Source organism: Hippopotamus amphibius, chromosome 11 (assembly GCF_030028045.1).
Source record: "Hippopotamus amphibius kiboko isolate mHipAmp2 chromosome 11, mHipAmp2.hap2, whole genome shotgun sequence".
Classification (NCBI taxonomy): Eukaryota; Metazoa; Chordata; class Mammalia; order Artiodactyla; family Hippopotamidae; genus Hippopotamus; species Hippopotamus amphibius.
The window spans coordinates 51793229-51812713 of NC_080196.1; the positions used below are offsets into that span (position 1 = coordinate 51793229).

Here is a 19485-nt window from a genome sequence, read left to right on the forward strand (position 1 = left end):
TTTTATCAGAATAATGTTGATTCCTTTTTAAGTAACATAGTAATGATAATGAAGTGATAAAAAGTGAAAAGCCTAGTTTCTTATTGTAGTAAATAAAATTAATTCCATTCACACCTAATAAATGACAGTTTTCTGGCATAGTAAGCACTCAATAAATGCTATTCTACTTGAATACAGTACTTTTTCTAAATGTTTAGGGTTTTTTTTAGTTCTCTTTTATTATATTTTATTAACTTTTTATTTACTTGGAGTACAGTTGAGTAACGATGTTATGTTAGTTTCAGGTGTACAACAAAGTGATTCAGTTATACATATACATACACCTATTCTCTTTCAAATTCTTTTCCCAATTAGGTTGTTACAGAATACTGAGCAGAGTTCCCTGTGCTATACAGTAGATACTTGTTGGTTATCCATCTTATTTTTTTTATTTTTTATTGAAATATAATTGCTTTACACTCTTGTACCAGTTTTTGAAGTACACCAAGGTCACGCATTTGTATTTATACACACATCCTCGGATTCCCTCCCTCTCTTGACTCCCCCCACCTCCATCCCAGTCCTCTAAGGCATCATCCATCCTCGAGTTGAACTCCCTTTGTTATACAGCAACTTCCCACTGGCTATCTATTTTACAGTTGGTAGTATATATATGTCTATGCTACTCTCTCACTTCGTCTCAGCTTCCCCTTCACCCCCCGCCACCCCCCAAACCTCGAGTTCTCCCGTCCGTTCTCTGCATCTGCGTCCTTACTCTTGTCTTGTCACTGAGTTCATCAGTACCATTTTTAGATTCCGTATATATGAGTTAGGATACAATATTTGTCTTTCTCTTTCTGACTTACTTCACTCTGTATGACAGACTCTAGGTCTATCCACCTCATTACATATAGCTCCATCTCATTCCTTTTTATAGGTGAGTGATGTTCCATTGTATGTATGTGCCACATCTTCTTTATCCATTCATTTGTTGATGGGCATTTAGGTTGCTTCCATGTCCTGGCTATTGTAAATAGTGCTGTAACGAACATTACGGTATGTGTTTCCTTTGGGATTATGGTTTTCTCTGGGTATATGCCCAGGAGTGGGATTACTGGATCATATGGTAGTTCTATTTGTAGTCTTTTAAGGAACCTCCAAACTGTCTTCCATAGTGGCTGTACCAATTTACATTCCCACCAACACTGCAGGAGAATTCCCTTTTCTCCACACCCTCTCCAACATTTGTTGTTTCCAGATTTTTTGATGATGGCCGTTCTGACTGGTGTGAGGTGATACCTCATTGTGGCTTTGACTTGCATTTCTCTGATGATTAGTGATGTTGAGCATCTTTTCATGTGTTTGTTGCCCATCTGTATATCTTCTTTGGAGAAATGTCTATTTGGCTCTTCTGCCCATTTGTGGATTCGGTTATTTACTTTTTGGGTATTAAGCTGCATGAGCTGCTGGTATATTTTGGAGGTTAATCCTTTGTCCATTGTTTCGTTGGCAAGTATTCTTTCCCATTCTGAGGGTTGCCTTCTTATCTTGTTTATGGTTTCTTTCGCTGTGCAAAAGCTTTTAAGTTTCATGAGGTCCCATTTGTTTATTCTTGATTTTATTTCCATTCTTCTAGGAGGTGGGTCCAAAAGGATCTTGCTTTGATGGATGTCATAGAGTGTTCTGCCTATGTTTTCCTCTAGGAGTTTTATAGTGTCTGGCCTTACATTTAGGTCATTAATCCATTTTGAGTTTATTTTGTGAATGGTGTTAGGAAGTGTTCCAATTTCATTCTTTTACATGTAGCTGTCCAATTTTCCCAGCACCACTTATTGAAGAGGCTATCTTTTTTCCATTGTATATTCTTGCCTCCTTTGTCAAAGATAAGGTGCCCATATGTGTTTGGGGTTACCTCTGAGTTCTCTCTTCTGTTCCATTGATCTTCCTTTCTATTTTTGTGCTAGTACCATACTGTCTTGATCACTATGGCCTTGTAGTATAGTTTGAAGTCAGGAAGCCTGATTCCACCAACTCCATTTTTCCATCTCAAGATTGCTTTGGCTATTTGGGGTCATTTGCGTTTCCATACAAATCGTAAGATTTCTTGCTCTAGTTCTGCGAAAAATGCCATTGGTAATTTGATGGGGATTGCATTGAATCTGTAAATTGCTTTGGGTAGTACTATGTTGATTCTTCCAATCCAGGAACATGGTATGTCTCTCCATCTGTTTGTGTCGTCTTTGATTTCTTTCATCAGTGTCTTATAGTTTTCTGTGTAAGGTCTTTCGCCTCCTTAGGCAGATTTATTCCTAGGTATTTTATTCTTTTTGTTGCAATGGTAAATGGGAGTGTTTCCTTAATTTCTCTTTCTGCTTTTTCATTGTCAGTGTATAGGAATGCAAGAGATTTCTGTGCATTAATTTTGTATCCTGCTACTTTTCTAAATTCAACAATTAGTGTTAGCAGTTTTATGGTAGAGTCTTTAGGGTTTCCTATGTATAATATCATGTCATCTGCAAAGAGTGACAATTTTACTTCTTCTTTTCCAATTTGGATTCCTTTGATTTCATTTTCTTCTCTGATTGCTGTGGCTAACACTTCCAAAACTATGTGGAATAATAATGGTGACAGTGGACACCCTTGTCTTTTTCCTGTTCCTAGAGGGAATGCTTTCAGTTTTTCCCCATTTAGAACGATGTTGGTTTTTGGTTTGTCATATATGGCTTTTATTATGTTGAGGTAATATCCTTCTATGCCCATTTTCTGGAGAGCTTTTATCATAAATGGATGTTGAATTTTATCAAAAGCTTTTTATGCATTTATTCAGATTATCATATGGTTTTTATCCTTCAATTTGTTGATATGATGTATCACATTGATTGATTTGTGTATATTGAAGAATCCTTGCATTCCAGGGATAAACCCCACTTGATCATGGTGTATGATCTTTTTAATGTACTGTTGGATTCTGTTAGCTAGTATTTTGTGGAGGATTTTTGCATGTATATTCATCAGTGATATTGGTCTGTAGTTTTCTTTTTTTGTGACATCTTTGCCTGGTTTTGGTATCAGAATGATGGTGGCCTCAAAGAATGAGTTTGGGAGTGTTCCTACTTCTGATATATTTTGGAAGAGTTTGAGAAGGATAGGTGTTAACTCTTCTCGAAATGTTTGAGAGAATTCGCCTGTGAATTCATCTGGCCCTGGGCTTTTATTTGTTGGGAGATTTTTAATCACTGCCTCAATTTCTGTATTTGTGATTGTTCTGTTCATGGTTTCTATTTCTTCCTGGTTCAGTCTTGGAAGATTGTATGTTTCTAAGAATTTATCCATTTCTTCCAGGTTATCCAATTTATTGGCATACAGTTGCTTATAGTAGTCTCTCATGATCTTTTGTATTTCTGAGGTGTCCATTGTTACTTCTCCTTTTTCATTTCTAATTCTGTTGATTTGCATCTTCTCCCTTTTTTTCTTGATGAGTCTGGCTAATGGTTTATCAATTTTGTTTATCTTCTCAAAGAACCAGCTTTTAGTTTTATTAATTTTTGCTATTGCTTCCTTCCTTTCTTTTTCATTTATTTCTGCTCTGATCTTTATGATTTCTTTCCCTCTGCTCACTTCGGGGATTCTTTGTTCTTCTTTTTATAGTTGTTTTAGGTGTAAGGTTAGGTTGTTTATTCAATATTCTTCTTGTTTCTTGAGGTAGGACTGTATTGCTATAAACTTCCCTCTTAGAACTGCTTTTGCTGTGTCCCATAGGTTTTGGGTTGTTGTGTTCTCATTGTAATTTGTTTCTAGATATTTTTTGATTTCCTCTTTGATTTCTTTAATGATTTCTTGGTTGTTTAATAATGAATTGTTTAGCCTCTATGTGTTTGTATTTTTTGCAGTTTTTTTCCTGTATTTGATATCTAGTCTCATTGCGTTGTGGTCTGAGAAGATGCTTGATGTGATTTCAATTTTCTTGAATTTGCTGAGGTTTGATTTGTGACCCAAGATGTGATCTATCCTGGAAAATGTTCCGTGTGCACTTGAGAAGAAAGTGTATTCTGTCATTTTTAGGTGGAATGTCCTACCAATATCAATTAAGTCAAGATGGTCTAATGTGACAGTTAAAGCTTGTGTGTCTTTATTTATTTTCTGTTTGGATGATCTGCCCATTGATCTGCCCATTTCCCACTATTATTTTATTACTGTCAATTTCCTCTTTTATGGCTGTTAGCATTTGCCTTATGTATTGAGGTGCTCCTATGTTGGGGGCCCAGATATTTACCATTGTGATATGATCTTCTTGGATGGATCCCTTGATCATTATGTAGTGGCCTTCCTTGTCACTTGTAATAGTCTTTACTTAAAAGCCTGATTTGTCTGATATGAGTATTGCTGCTCCAGCTTCCTTTGACTTCCATTTGCATGGAATATCTTTTTCCATCCCCTTACTTTCAGTCTATATGTGTCCCTTGGTCTGAAGTGGGTTTCCTGTAGGCAGCATATAGAAGGGTCTTGTTTTTGTATCCACTCACCAATCTGTATCTTTTGGTTGGCGCATTTAATCCATTTACATTTAAGGTGATTATTGACATGTGTGTTCTGATTACCATTTTCTTAATTGTTTTGGGTTTGTATTTGTAGGTCTTTCCTTTTCTTGTCTTTCCTACTTAGAGAAGTCCCTTTAGCACTTGTTGTAAGGCTGGTTTGGTGGTGCTGAATTCTCTTAATTTTTTTTTTTTTTTTTTGGCACAACGGGTTTAGTTGCTCCACGGCATGTGGGATCTTCCTGGAGCTGGGATCGAACCCATGACCTCTGCATTGGCAGGTGGATTCTTAACCACTGTGCCACCTAGGAAGCCCTGAATTCTCTTAAATTTTGCTTATCTGGAAAGCTTTTGATTTCTCCCTCAAATCTGAATGAGATTCTTGCTGGGTAGAGTATTCTTGGCTGTAGGTTTTTCTCTTTCAGGACTTTCAATATATCCTGCCATTCCCTTCTGGCCTGCAGAGTTTCTTCAGAAAGGTCAGTTGTTATCCTTATGGGTTTTCCCTTATATGTTATTTGTTGCTTTTCTCTTGCTGCTTTTAATATTTTTTCTTTGTGTTTAATTGTCGTTAGTTTGATTAATATGTGCCTTGGTGTATTTCTCCTTGGGTTTATTCTGTATGGGACTCTCTGTGCTTCTTGGACTTGGTGAATTATTTCCTTTCCCATGTTGGGGAAGTTTTCCACTATAACCTCTTCAAATATTTTCTCAGACCCTTTCTGTTTTTCTTCTTCTTCTGGGATGCCTATGATTCAAATGTTGGTATGCTTAATGTTATCTCTGAGGTCTCTGAGACTGTCTTCTATTCTTTTTATTCTTTTTTCTTTTTCCTGCTCTGTGGCAGTTATTTCCCCCATTCTCTCTTCCAACTCACTTATTTGTTCTTCTGCCTCAGTCATTCTGCTGGTTATACCATCTAGAGTATTTTTAATTTCAGTTATTTTGTTATCCATTGCTCTTTGTCTGTTCTTTAGTTCTTCTGAGTTCTTATGAACTTTCTTGTAGTTTCTCTATTTTGTTATCAAGATTTTGTATCATTTTTATTATCATTACTCTGAATTCTTTTTCAGGCATTTTTCCTATTTCCTCTTCATTTATTTGGTCTTATGGGTTTTTTTCCTGCTCCTTTGCTTGCATGGTGTTTCTCTGTTTCCTTATGGTAGTCCAAACTTCTCAGATTATTTGTCCTGGTGATAGAGGGGTTTATAGAAGACTGTCCAAGCCCCAGACTAATGTCTGAGTGTTGGGTGAAACATATACTAAGTCTAGGAAACACATACATGTATAAGACACACAATTACTGAATCCAATAGGACATAAGGCACTAGAAAGACCTGACAGAAGAACCCCAGTATGCTATCAGACATTCAAAGAGAAAGCCAACAGAAATTGAAAACCAAAACAGAACAAAACAGAAACAAAAGCAAAAACAAAGAAATAACACCTTACACATGCAAACACTAATCCAGGGATGTATTGAAAGCTAGGATCAAATATAAAAAAGAGCTAGAATACCACCAGACAGAATGAAGATTCTCAGAATGAAATTAGACAATTGTACTAAGAACTAAGATAAAGACAAAAACCTAATATTAAATACCAAGATGGTGTGTCATCTGGAGAATAGAGCAAGGTGTCTGAGCAGATGGACAGTGTTGCTTATAAGTATGTTAAGATAAAATAAACTAAAAATGGGTGGAAGACAGGGGAACAGAAGAGCATAGTGTGACTGGAAATATGCAAATAAAAAGAAGGGAATAGAAATGTATAAAAGATAGAGATGAAAGGAAGGTAGGAGAGATATGTAGTCCAAAAACTTTGCTGGAAATAGTATATAAAAAGGCAAAAAATAAAAATGGAAGAGAAAATAGAATAAAAAATGTTATAAAACTTGTAGATCTCTTAGGACTAAGATTGTAATTAATAAAGAAAAAAAAAAAAACCCAGAACTGATCCCAGAATGGACCAGTTCAATAGAATTGATACTAATATTTCTGTTTCCTTAGAGTCTCGGCTGTAAGTGTCCTTCTACTCGCCTTGGGTTTTTTGTATTATTCTGTGACCAGCAGAGCTTCCTTTATTGTTCATCTGTAAGTGTTGGTGTGTGGGGAGAGAGAGGGTACAATAGTGGCTCCGTCCCCTGGAAGGGAGTGAGCAGTGGCGCACTCTCATTTCAGTCAGGCTTGAAGGTGCCTGTTGCAGAGGGACGCCGGTGGCTCAGGTGTAAACAGAAAGTCTCAGAGTTGGGCCTCTCTCCGGGTTTTTTTTCTTTTCTCAGCAGCCTCCCTGCTGCTGGCGTTCCAAGCCTGCTCTCGGCTGCTTGCCAGGGCTTTATGCTAGCCCCACCCGAGGGCGTGAGGGTTCTTGTTATCCCTGAGTGCCTTAGGTGGCCCACAGGGGTCCCTCCACTGCCCATTGCAGGTGCCGAAAGAGAGAGAGAGAGAGGCTATGCCCGCAGTTCCTGCCCCCTGCCCGTGAGCCAGCAGTGCCGGCTCTAGGCATGCGGGCTTCAGTAGTTGTGGCGTGTTGACTCAGTAGTTGAGGCTCTCGGGCTCTAGAGTGCAGACTTAGTAGTTGTGGCTCACAGGCTTAGTTGCTCCACGGCATATGATCTTCCTGGATCAGGGATTGAACCAGTGTTCGATCCATTGGCAGGCAGATTCCTAACCACTGCACCACCAGGGTTTTTTAAATATATATAATTTGGAAAGAAAAACAGAATCAAAGAATCTCTAGGTTAAAAATGACTATAAAACTTATCTGGCTTAGTAATTTTGCTAATGTTACTTTAGAACTTGCCCCAAAAAGGTTTTTATAATGTGTATAAATGTTACAATTTATAAAATGCAAGCCACCATTTTCTTTTTGAAAACTTCACCATCAAAAAGAATATAGTTGTTATACCGCACGTGGTCCTGGACACTAATTTATCTGGCATAAAAGCAGTAAAAAAATATATCAAACAGAAGTCTATTTTTGTATACATAATATTTAAATTTCACTTATTAAGTTATTTCCCAGGAAAAATAAAATATAGGGGGATACAATTCAATAAGCATTAGAAAATTTAAACTAATTTAAGAATATCTAAGCTAGCCATTTACAGATTTAAGACATTTCTGCAACTCAAATGTTATAATGACGCTAAGTGGAGAATTTATAGACAGTGAAAAATCACCTATAAGCTGTTATAGCACTAAACAACTGAAGTTAAAGAAATTTCTTGAGGAAAACCAATGCAATATGTTGCTAAACTAAACTGGCAAGTTTGGGGAACTAAAAAGCATTTTTTAAACGTGTCTGAAAATCAGTAAGTATGTGCCACCTAGTGGTAATAATACAATTAAACATCTTCTGAAGAACTCAAAAAATTAAAGACTCTTTCTTTATAAAGAATCTTGAATTCCAGAATAAGGCTCTGCTATGCATTGTATTTTTTCAGACTAGTTTGTTCTTTAATTGAAGAAGTGATTCTAAGAGTTTAGAATGTACCTCCCTATCTACCCCAGTACTGTTTCTCCCAAAGACAACCAATATTACCAGTTTCTTTTGCAGTCTTCCAGAGGCATTGTATACAACTACAGGCATTTACATTATTTAAATATCTATTTTTACTGACTGCTATGAATTGTTATATACTTTGAGGTTTTCTATTTGTTTTGCAGATTGCTTCATTTATGGATTTATTCAACATATTCTAGACCCGTGGAATCGATCAGCGAAGAGAACAGATAAAGCTTACATTCCAACCAGTGAAACAATCCACAATAAGCAAAACAGATAAGTTAAGGCTACAGCTTAAGAAGTTATAAATACCACATAATAAAGAAAAGGTGAGGCAATAAAGTGGTCAGGGTAACTCATTGAAAAAGTGACATCTGAGCAAAGACCTAAAGGAGGTCAAGGAGTTAGCCCTGTAGTTGTCCAAGGAAAGAGCACTGCAGGTGGAGAAAAGATGCTCTAAGATGGGAGAATACAAGTTTATTCAAGAGGCATCAAAGCAGGGAAGGTGGTTGTGGGTGGCTCTAAGATGGGGAAGGCTGTCAAGGAAGTGAGGTGTGTGTGTGGGTGGGACAGGTGGAGATCAAGAGCACAGACATGTTGAGTACACATTATGACACCCAAGTGAAGATACCAAGGAAGCAGTCTGGTAAGGGAATTTAGGAGATAAAATGTAGGGAACATATACACACACACATCCCATACTTAAAGCTAAGAAATTAGATGAGAAAACCAAAGGAATGAGGAAATACATGTATGTATATCCAAATAAGTAGTATGCATGTACCATTACTTAGTTTACAAATGCCCTTGTGATGGACATATAATATTTTTCTAATCAGCAATATGAAACAATGCTGCAATAAATTTTTTTTGTCCACATGTCTCTTTATCCATGTGAAAATGTACTGAAGCATAAATTCCTAAGATGTTGAATGACACATTTAATGTATACATATTTTAAACTTTGGAAGCTTTTGTGAAATCACTCTTCAGTGAGGTGGTCACAATTTACAATGTCATGAACAAATTCTTGCTCACACTCTGGAGAACACTTCTGTTACCAAATTTAGATCTCTGCTGATATTTTTAAGGAAAAGATTGGTATTTCCTTTTTATTATCATTTTCATTTCTCAAATTCTGTAATTATGAGCAATTTTTCATATTTTTCCAGCTTTATTGAGATATAATCAACAAATAACTGTGTAAACTTAAGGAGGACTACACAATGCTTTTATATATAAATATACATAAAATGATTTTACATATATATATATATATATATATATCCTTATGCAAGTACCACATTGTCTTTTTTTTTTTTAAGATTTATTTTATTATTTATTTATTTTTATTTTTGGCTGCATTGGGTCTTCATTGCTGAGTGCGGGCTTTCTCTAGTTGTGGCAAGCGAGGGTTACTCTTTGTTGCGGTGCACGGGTTTCTCACTGCAGTGGCTTCTTTTGTGGAGCATGGGTTCTAGAGTGCAGGCTCAGTAGTTGTGGCCCACGGGCTTAGTTGTTCCATAGCATGCGGGATCTTCCCGGCCCAGGGATGGAACTCGTGTCCCCTGCATTGGCAGGTGGATTCTTAACCACTGCACTACCAGGGAAGCCCCACAATGATGTGATACACATACATGTTGGGAAATGATTACTATATAGGTTTAATTAACATATCCATTAGCTCTCATTATAACCTTTATTTGTGTGTGTGGTAAGAACACTTAAGATCTACTGTCTTAGCAACTTTCAAGTATATAGCACAGTAATGTTAACTATAGTTGTTGCAGAAATTGGTCTGTTGAGAAACCAAGCACCACATTTGGAGGGTTGGAGAACTCAGGTTTATTAAGCCGGCAGCTCCAGACGAGCTAATGCTCCAAAGTTCTGGGCCCTGAACTCAGGGTGAGCTTTACTTTTATAGTGCACATGTTTACAGAGCATGGAAGTTTCCAAACAGAAACTTACAAGAGCAGATGCAGAACATTCCATTTTTTAGCAAAACATCTTAAAGTTACATTGGATTGTTAGGTCGTCCTGTTTTTCTGTTTTTCTCAGCGCAGCAAGCATATTTCATAAAAGCAAAACAAGCATGGAGTTATTTTTAGCTGAGTGTAAGTTTCTAACTTTCCTCTTCATAGTCACTATGCTGTACATTAGACTCCCTAAGAACTTATTCACCAATTTTTCATATTTAAAAAGCCATTTATTCTTTCTTTTCTATGGGATGACTGTTCAAATCCTGTGTTAATATTTATATTGGTTGTCATTGATTTGTAAGAGATTTTTTATATCAAAAAATGGCCTTTTGCTATATGTATTTCAAATATCTTCTCCTGCTTATAGTTTATCTTGTAGTATGTTTATATTTTCTTTCTTGTTCATTTACGTTTTTCATCTTTCTAGAATTAATTTGGCTGTGAGGTGTGAGGTATAGCTTCTGCTTCATTTTTTCCCAAGTAGCTAGCCATTTGTACATACATAATTTATTAAACAATACAACTTTTCTTTAACTATTTGAATACAACCTTACCATTAATTCTTTTCAAGTACTTTTGGACTACATATTGTTCTATTAATCTATCAAATAACTGTTAATATCAAACTGCTTTAACCATTAGAGTATTATTATAATTTTATATTTTATAGACCTAACTCCTTCTATGTTTCATTTTCCTACAAATTTTAGAATTTGACCCTTGAACAACACAGGTTTGAACTTTGCAGTTCCATTTATATATGGAGTTTTTCACTAAATAGGTACTGCTGTACTACATGATCCACTGTTGGACGGGTGAATTTTGATGGCCACTGTGAAATTACTGCAAAGTTATAGGTGGATTTTCAGCTGCAAAGGGGGTTGGCTTCCCTAACCTCCAAGTTGTTCATGGGGTCAACTGCAGGGTTTTTTAAAGTCCTTTTTAATGGATAACAAAGATGTGGTACATATATACAGTGGAATATTACTCAGCCATTAAAAAGAATGAAATAATACCATTTGTAGCAACATGGATGGACCTAGAGATTATCATACTAAGTGAAGTAAGTCAGACAGAGAAAGACAAATATATCATATGATATTGCTTATATGCACAGTCTAAAAATGTGATACAAAAGAACTTACTTATAAAACAGAAACAGACTCACAGACTTTGAGAGAACAAACTTACAGTTACCAGTTACTGAAGGGGAAGAGGGGGAGGGACAGATTGCGAGTTTGGGACTGACATGTACACACTGCTATATTTAAAATAGATAATCAACAAGGACCTACTGTACAGCACAGGGAAGTCTGCTCAATACTCTGTAATAACCTAAATAGGAAAAGAATTTGGAAAAAAAAAAGATACATGTATACCTATAATTGAATAACTCTGCTATACACCTGAAACTAACACAACATTGTTAATCAACCATACTCCAATATAAAGTAAAAAAATTTTCAAAAATACAAATAAATAAAAATTGAGATTGCATTAAAATTAATTTAGGGGGAATGGATATCCTTCCATATTAAATCTTCCAAACCAAGAAGAGGAATATATTTTTACATTTCCTTAGGTTTTATTTTCTGTCTCTTGGTAGCATTTTAAAGTTTTATTCATATAGATCTTGTACATTCTCCTTAAGCTTACTCCAGTACATTATATATGCTTTGTTGCTATTATAAGTGCTATTTATCCTTTCATATTTTCATATTGGTTACCACTTGATAGTAATTTTACAACTGCCACACAACTGAATTTCCCTATTGCTTATAACAGTTCTTCTGTTGCTTATAATAGTTTTATTTATAATGGTTTTTCCATTTGAGTTCCATGGGTGTTCCAGGTAAACAATAATAACAAAATAAAACACAGACAAGCTTTTAAATATACTAGTTTATGAAGGAAATCTTCAAGGCGGCTCTGTAACAAATTTCCAAGGAGCTAAAATCTTATGAAGAATTGAGATCAATGACTTCAGATGAGACTATAGGAAGGGCTGGGCATCTTCAAATTCCAGTAAAATCTTTGATCCCAAGAGGGAATATCATATCTTTCATTACATTTATATTGCTTTGGCAACTTGAGTTTTCTCAATCAGTTTTATTAAATTTAGGGTGGAGGGAGTGAAAATAAGTAATCATCACAGAAAGAGAAGGAAGACAGACAGTCTAAAAATTTGTGTGAATTTATGAGTATAAATAATTATTGATAGATGTGTTCTTGATAGATGAAAAAGCATGTAAATATTTGGAGTAAGGATGAGGTCTGAGACTAAACAGATGGTTTGGCAGGGAAAGATAGTACCCTATGTCTGAGAAAATTCCTAGCTACATCCAAAATTGAAATTTGAAAACTACTGTCCTATGTGATCTTGTTCCAGTCAAGCATCACTGGCTGACTGAGAGACTCAGTACCATTTTCACATTTCCCAGGGTCTGAGGAGGAAGCTGAAATGTCCCTTCTCAGTAATTTCTGACTCACTTGAACAAGCTGTGTGCTATCACCATATACTAACATGAAGTGGCACATTCTAAGGAAAGAATACCTATGTGTTTGTCCACCCAGTAAGGCCAGTGAAGAGAAATCTGCATTCTGGCAGAAATTCACAACTTCTGTTGCTTTCTATTTTGAGACTGTTTCTCCACATAAAAAATTAATCAAGACATAATCACCTGGAACTGCAGCAGGATTAGTTTCACTTTCAAACTCGAATGTGTGAGCAATGTCACATTACCTTATTTTTGCTAAATAAAATTGAATGTGACAGCCGTCATCCAACAAGGATAAGAAATTTGATCTCGCTCAGTTTGGGGCCACCCCTTACTTCCTCTAGGTTCCTGTAAATTGGAAGGGAATATATGGTGCCTGAAGAGAGAGGACAGATCATTACTCCTCAACATATAAGGCTTCCATGAATAACATCTTTGTTCAAGTCCCTTGAAGTCAGGCAATCTAATAGCTTCTCTGCCATGCCTGGACCAAAGGATCCTTTCTGAGGCTGGGAACCTTGCTGGCAGGGCTTCAACCTCCCGGTCTGCACCTCGCGCTCTTCTTCTCCAAGGTGCTCCCCTCCCCTGGACACCAGCAGACCTCTGTCCTCTCCTATGTCTGAGCGAATCTCTTCCCTGCCTGGCTGCTCCTGCCTGCTCTATTCCCATTACTGCCCACGCTCAAGGAACTCGGGTCAAGAAGACAGGTAAGCTCTGCTTTTGATTCCAACAGAAAACGCTCCTGAGACATGAAACCATGAGGGGCCTGACCATTTTTTGGAATAAATGAAAGGTAAAAATACAATCAAAACAAGAATCATTATCAACCAACCACTGGCATCTGGCTGTCTGTGGGGAGGATTTCCCAGTGCAGGGACTCTGCAGGTGGAGTCTTTCCTCACCACTCCTGGGCACCCTGCTCCTTCACTCTACCTGCCTTTTGCTCTCTCCTAATTCTTCCCCATGGCATTTGTCAACAACTAACATACCATATCTTTTTTAAAAAATTTATTTGTTAACTATGTGTCTATCCCACTAATTTAAGTCCTATGACAGCATTTAAATTTTGTCTGTTTTGATCACTTCAGAGCCTAGAATTGGTGGAAATAATAGGAGCTCAGTAAATATTTTGGTTATTACAGACATTTTTTGTTTAGGGTGGCATAGGTAAAGCCCAGACAGGAAATTGGGGATGAAAATAAAAGGCTGCTGCAATCCTGAATTATGTGATTATCCTTAGAAAGGTAATAGAAAAATGAATAAGCATGACGACTATGTGGCATTATAATATGGTGATATTACTTCTAAGATGATATTAAACTTCATTCGTTCTAAGAATGCAGATCTGTAAAGTATTTCATGAGTCATTGATTATCCTATTTAGCAGCACTTTTTCTTGAAAAAAAAAAGTGTGTCTAATTTCAAGTACTTTGAATGTTATGTAAAAAACAGTACCTAATTTTAAAACTAAATTCAATCAAATGCTTAATATGACCTATTTGGGGGGACAGTAGAGCCTCACTAAAATCCCATAGGTACAATACAGCATTTACTACCCAAAATTATCAATTCAAATTTTGATTATGTCAATATCAAAGTTAGCTGCAAATAAAAGTATTTACAATTTAGAAAATTTATCTTTCAGACGTAATGTTGAGCATATATTAAAAATCTGGAAAACTGGAATCATAAGTACCTAGACTGCTTATTGGGCTTCATAAATTCATTGAAATGGCTTCAAATATTGACCATTACTTTATCTCATTACTTTAAGTTATAGTGTGCCTTTAGAAACATGGGGAGATTAGTCATAGATTTTCATAACCTCAAGAAATACAAAATAATTTTCCTTTGTAATGCATCTCTCCTAAGTGTTGGAGGATCAACACCACCACCTATTATAAAATCCTCTGCCTGGGGATTTATGTCGACTGCTACTATTTATACATTCAAGCTTCCAGTGCACCTCACTGACTCTACCCATGATGCATCCTTCTAAGTATTTACTATCAGGCCAAAGCTATCATTTTCACTTAAAGCAATTCAGTAGAAAGTTAATCACAAGGATATCTTGTCTTCCTTAAATTGGATTTCTGCAACAGCTACCGCCAGTAATCTCGACAGTAAGAACATTCCCATTCCTTTGATGCTTACTAGAAGATAGTCACAGCCACCCCTGCACACCACACACGCCTGGGTTTCCTAACACCTGTCTCCCCTCTCACCTGCCATCTTTAACACAGGTTCTGGATTATTTAGACAGCTCATTCAAATTACTGAACACTTGAAGCAATAATGCTTTTAAAATCATAAACAGGAATTTGCTTACTCTAACTCAGCAGGATTTTAAGATCAAAATAACTTAGGTCCCCCGCTTCCTATACCATGGGAAAGTGTGAACTAGTTAAGCTGACCCTCCCAGAAAAGGTACTAGCTCTGTTTAGTCTGATCCTTTACATCAATATGAAAGATAATACCAAGAATGCAATGAGTACTAGGAGAGAAATTAGGCAGAAAAGAATAAGAAAATGTGAGAGTCAAATCTTTACAGTGTGATTCCATTACCTGGCTTGAAACACTGGGAATTACCAGTGCAGGGCCTGAGCATGCCCTGAATCTTGGGGTGGGGAAGGGGAAGGAAGCCAAGCAGTTTTAGGTAAAACAGCCCCAGTGGACAAATCAGAAAAATCATAGGCTACTAGATAAGCTCCTTTATTAACCTATACTTTAACATATGTTTTCTAAGTATTTTGAACATCTAAGTTCTTTTCCTATCGAGATGGATAATCAACCACTGCGTGCTGATTTTAAAGGAGCTCTAGTCTAACATTTTAGGTTGGTCTATTATCTCGATTGACAGCCTTTAGAGAACAATTTTTATCCAACCAATACACTCGTTATTTAGTGTGTGGACCTGAAAGCAGGGGAAAAATCAGTCACCAACAAAGAGAGACGCTATTTAAAGGGACAAGGGAATCTAACATCACAATTTTGCTAAGGATTTGCCTGGCTTCCCTAGTGCCACAAACTCATAAACACATTCATAAATTCCACAAAGTAAACAAAATAATGTATGTTTTCATATATCTGTTCTTTAGCTAATTCTAATAAACCAGAAAATAGGTATTATGGGGAAGATAATCTTCTATACAGTGGTTCTTGAGATTCACTGAGGAACTGTTCAGATTCTCAGGACTCTCCCCAGTTTGCAGGTTAGGGAATATATATTTTTAAAGAGCTCTATGGGAGAATGTGATAATGAGCAAGTTTGGGAAGCAAAAACAGAGTAAAACAAAACAAAACAAAAACAAACCCTGGCAGCGGAATACCAACATCTGCATTAATAATAACCAATTACTTCTAAGAGAATTACAAGGGAATGAAATAATAAATACTAGGTTTTTTTTTTTTTGTCTTTTTTTTTTTAATTTAATTTTATTTTTTTGGGGGGGTACACCAGGTTTAATCATCTGTTTTTATACACATATCCCCGTATTCCCTCCCTTCCTTGACTCCCCCCGCCTCGAGTCCCCCCCACCCTCCCTGCCCCAGTCCTCTAAGGCATCTTCCATCCTCGAGTTGGACTCCCTTTGTTATACAACAACTTCCCACTGACTATTTTACAGTTGGTAGTATATATATGTCTGTGCTACTCTCTCGCTTCGTCTCAGTTTCCCCTTCACCCCCCGCCCCCTCCCATTAATGACAGCCACGAAGAGGTCCAAAATCTATGGCTAGGAATCAATGCACTAAATGGGAAAGAGAATTTTCACATCTTTGTCCAACTTTGAAAAGCCCTGGTAAAAGCTTAAGTTAATTAATCAAGTTGGCTGAATTAGCAACAGGAGACCAATAAGAAAGGTTTTGTGATTTTCCAGTTTATAGATGATAGCTTATTATGAATTTGGTATGTTTATGAAGATTAGAAACATATGGTCCAATGTAAGCCTCAAGCAGGTTGACATGTAATGTAAAAACCTGGAGCTTGCAATCAGAAGACATAGGCTTGAGTCCCAGTTCTGCTACTATGTGACCTCAGGCAAGTCACTTAACCTGAGCCCTAACTCTCCTAACAATAAATGAAGATCACATGAGATAGCATATGTAAGAGGTATTTAATAAAATGTTGGTTATCAGTGTCATAAACAATCAGAATTTAAACACTCATCATTTAGTCTCTGCAATCCAAGAAAATGAGAAACTCTACCTACAATAGGAAGGAGTTGACTGAGTGTGTACTTTATGTCCAAAGGAATTTTACAATTAAAGAGTTCATCATTATTTTTATTTACTAATTTATCCAATGCTTATATAGTACTAAGTGTCAGGCACAGTCTGAAGGACATCAAAAACAACTTTTTTTACTTCTCAACAAGCTTACAAGGTAAGTACTATTATTATCCTCATTTTACAGATAAAGAAACTGAGGCAGTGAGTTTAGACATTGCCCAAGTTCATACAGCCAGTAAGTGATAGAGCTGGAATCCATACGTAGGCAATCTGCCTCCAGAATTCATGGGCTCAATGACTATAAAATGATAGTTCACTAAAAGGCAATTCTGTTGCACAAATCTAGATGGTGTTATGAAGAGCTTGTAGGTCATTATCATAAGAAATAAATTGTGATGAAAATGAAAGGAAACTACCATCTGGCATTTTTAAAAAATATTTATTTTATTTATTTATTTTTATTGTTTTTGGCTGCGCCAGGTCTTAGTTTCAGCACATGGGATGCTCGTTGCGGCCCGCAGGCTCTTCACTGTGGCATGTAGTCTTGTCCCTAGTTGTGCGCATGGGCTCCAGAGTGCGTGGGCTCTATAGCTGGCGACACGCGGGCTCTCTAGTTGAGGTGCAAAGGCTCAACTGTTGTGGCATGCGGGCTTAGCTGCCCCATGTATGTGGGGTCTTAGTTCCTCGACCAGGGATTGAACATGCACCCCCTGCAATGGAAGATGGATTCTTTACCACTGGACCACCAGGGAAGTCTCCATCCAGCATTTTCTACATCAGGTCATAGTTATATTGCTTAAGAAAATTTTTTCTAGGATTATTAATCAGCAGTTAAAAACTTAAATCACTACTGGATATATGGTTAAAATGGTAAATTTTATGTTACATATATTTTATCACAGTTAAAAAAATTAAAACCTTAATTTTATTTATTTTTAAAACTGTGCACAGTTTAAAATTTTATTTTTTAAACTGTATACAGTTTAAAGTATTTTATGTATTTTGATTTCAAGCTGTAGAATTTTTATTTTGCGAAACTGAAAGTCATTAAGTCTGTAGCAAGAAATTATTTTACTGCTATGTAAAATGATAGTGAAGTATTAGTAACATATTGATGAAATAAAGCACAGGAAGCAAGTGAGCACTGGGTTAATAGATAATTCTTAAGGCTCATGCTTACCTCCAGGGCTGCTGTCTCCCACAGCCCTAGCCATGCTGCCTGCTCCAGCTGAGGATGTTAAGTAAAAGTGGGAGAATGGGTTTAAATCAGCCATGTGCTCATTTGCTTTGAGCCTTAAAAAAGTCAGGATTGGCTTAAAGGATTGTAAGCAATAGTATGAATGGATATCAAGACCTGAGCCTAAGAGACAGTTAACATGTTTGGCTGCTATTTTCTACTCTACCTTTGCTTGTTTTTTTAGGGAATATGTGTTTCTGGGAAAACAAATGTATTTATTACACACAGATGCTCAGATTCTGTTTAAAGACAGAATCATACAAGCACGTGGGAGAGCCAGGAGAAGAGGATGGTTAAATATGTGACACAATCAGTCCATATTCTGTGAGCTGAACAAAATGGTGAGGGAGTGGTAATTCTTATCTTCAAAGTCAGTTCATTGTTTAGGATTTTGCCTGAATCACAGACTGTTCCTAATAACTGGTTACAAGACACTTTCTTTAAAAGTGGGGAAATTAAAGAAAAGAGAAGTTAACATATCAGTTGTAGAGTTTCAGTCGTATGGTTCAGAGTTTTGGACTTCACCATTCCCTAATGGAAGAATGTACCAAAAAGTTACTCTGCAATTGTCTACTAATTTAAGAACCTCAACAGAGAAGACTCATTATAAGGCAGGCTTACTCTAATGGATATGACCCTGAAGGCAATTTAGTGAGCCTTGCATTTTCGCTTAAAGACAATGAAGACAAAGATGAACAATATCAAACTATGTCCCTTGGAGATGGAGATAATATTCACTCCAATGTACAGTTCAACTGCCTAGATGTCCCAGGAATTTAATCTGTTGTGGTCCTCTCTGCTCTGAAGCTCCTACTTCCTCAAATACTGTCACTACACTGTACCAGGTTGATCCAGATATTAAGTTCACACCCCTGCCCCCATGTGACTACCTTTGATGTTTTGCTAAAAAATGGAATGTTCTGCATCTGCTCTTGTAAGTTTCTGTTTGGAAACTTCCATGCTCTGTAGTCAATATGAGAAATCTAGCTAATGCTAGATACATACATACATTTTTCATGCATTCAAAGGTAGCCACATGTTCCTTCCTGTATCAACTAAGTAAAGATGGTCATATCATTTGGATTTGGACTTATAACTTCAGTACAAGTTCACAGATATCTAAATTCATAACAAATGAAGTCGAGAGATGACAGAGGTGAATTCAAGAATTTATTTGGAGCAGCAAAGTCAGCATACATAAATGTAAGTGAATCGAAAAGACAGAATAGAGATATGGAAAAAATTGGTTTCATTCAGATGCAAAGAACTTGAAAGATAATATTTCCTAGTCTCCTTCCAAATTCCATCAAAAAAATCTAAAGTATTCTTGAAATATTGCTGATATTGGGACTATTCATTCACCAAGGAGTCACATTAAGAAGGTTCTAAGCTATCTCCTACTTTTACAAGATCTGTTTATACTAAACTAGAAAAGCACTGCAGCAATGGCTACTTTCAGTCATAAACTGAAAAATCAAAGAATAATATGACTATTTCCTGTAATTTCTGGGAACAACATA

General features: G+C 36.6%; 1 protein-coding gene across 2 annotated transcripts in view; it reads right to left on the reverse strand.

Moving 5' to 3' along the window:
- ZCWPW2 (zinc finger CW-type and PWWP domain containing 2) overlaps positions 1–19485 on the reverse strand; it is a 150755-nt gene that overhangs the window by 56523 nt on the left and 74747 nt on the right. The gene's annotated exons all lie outside the window — the stretch shown is intronic.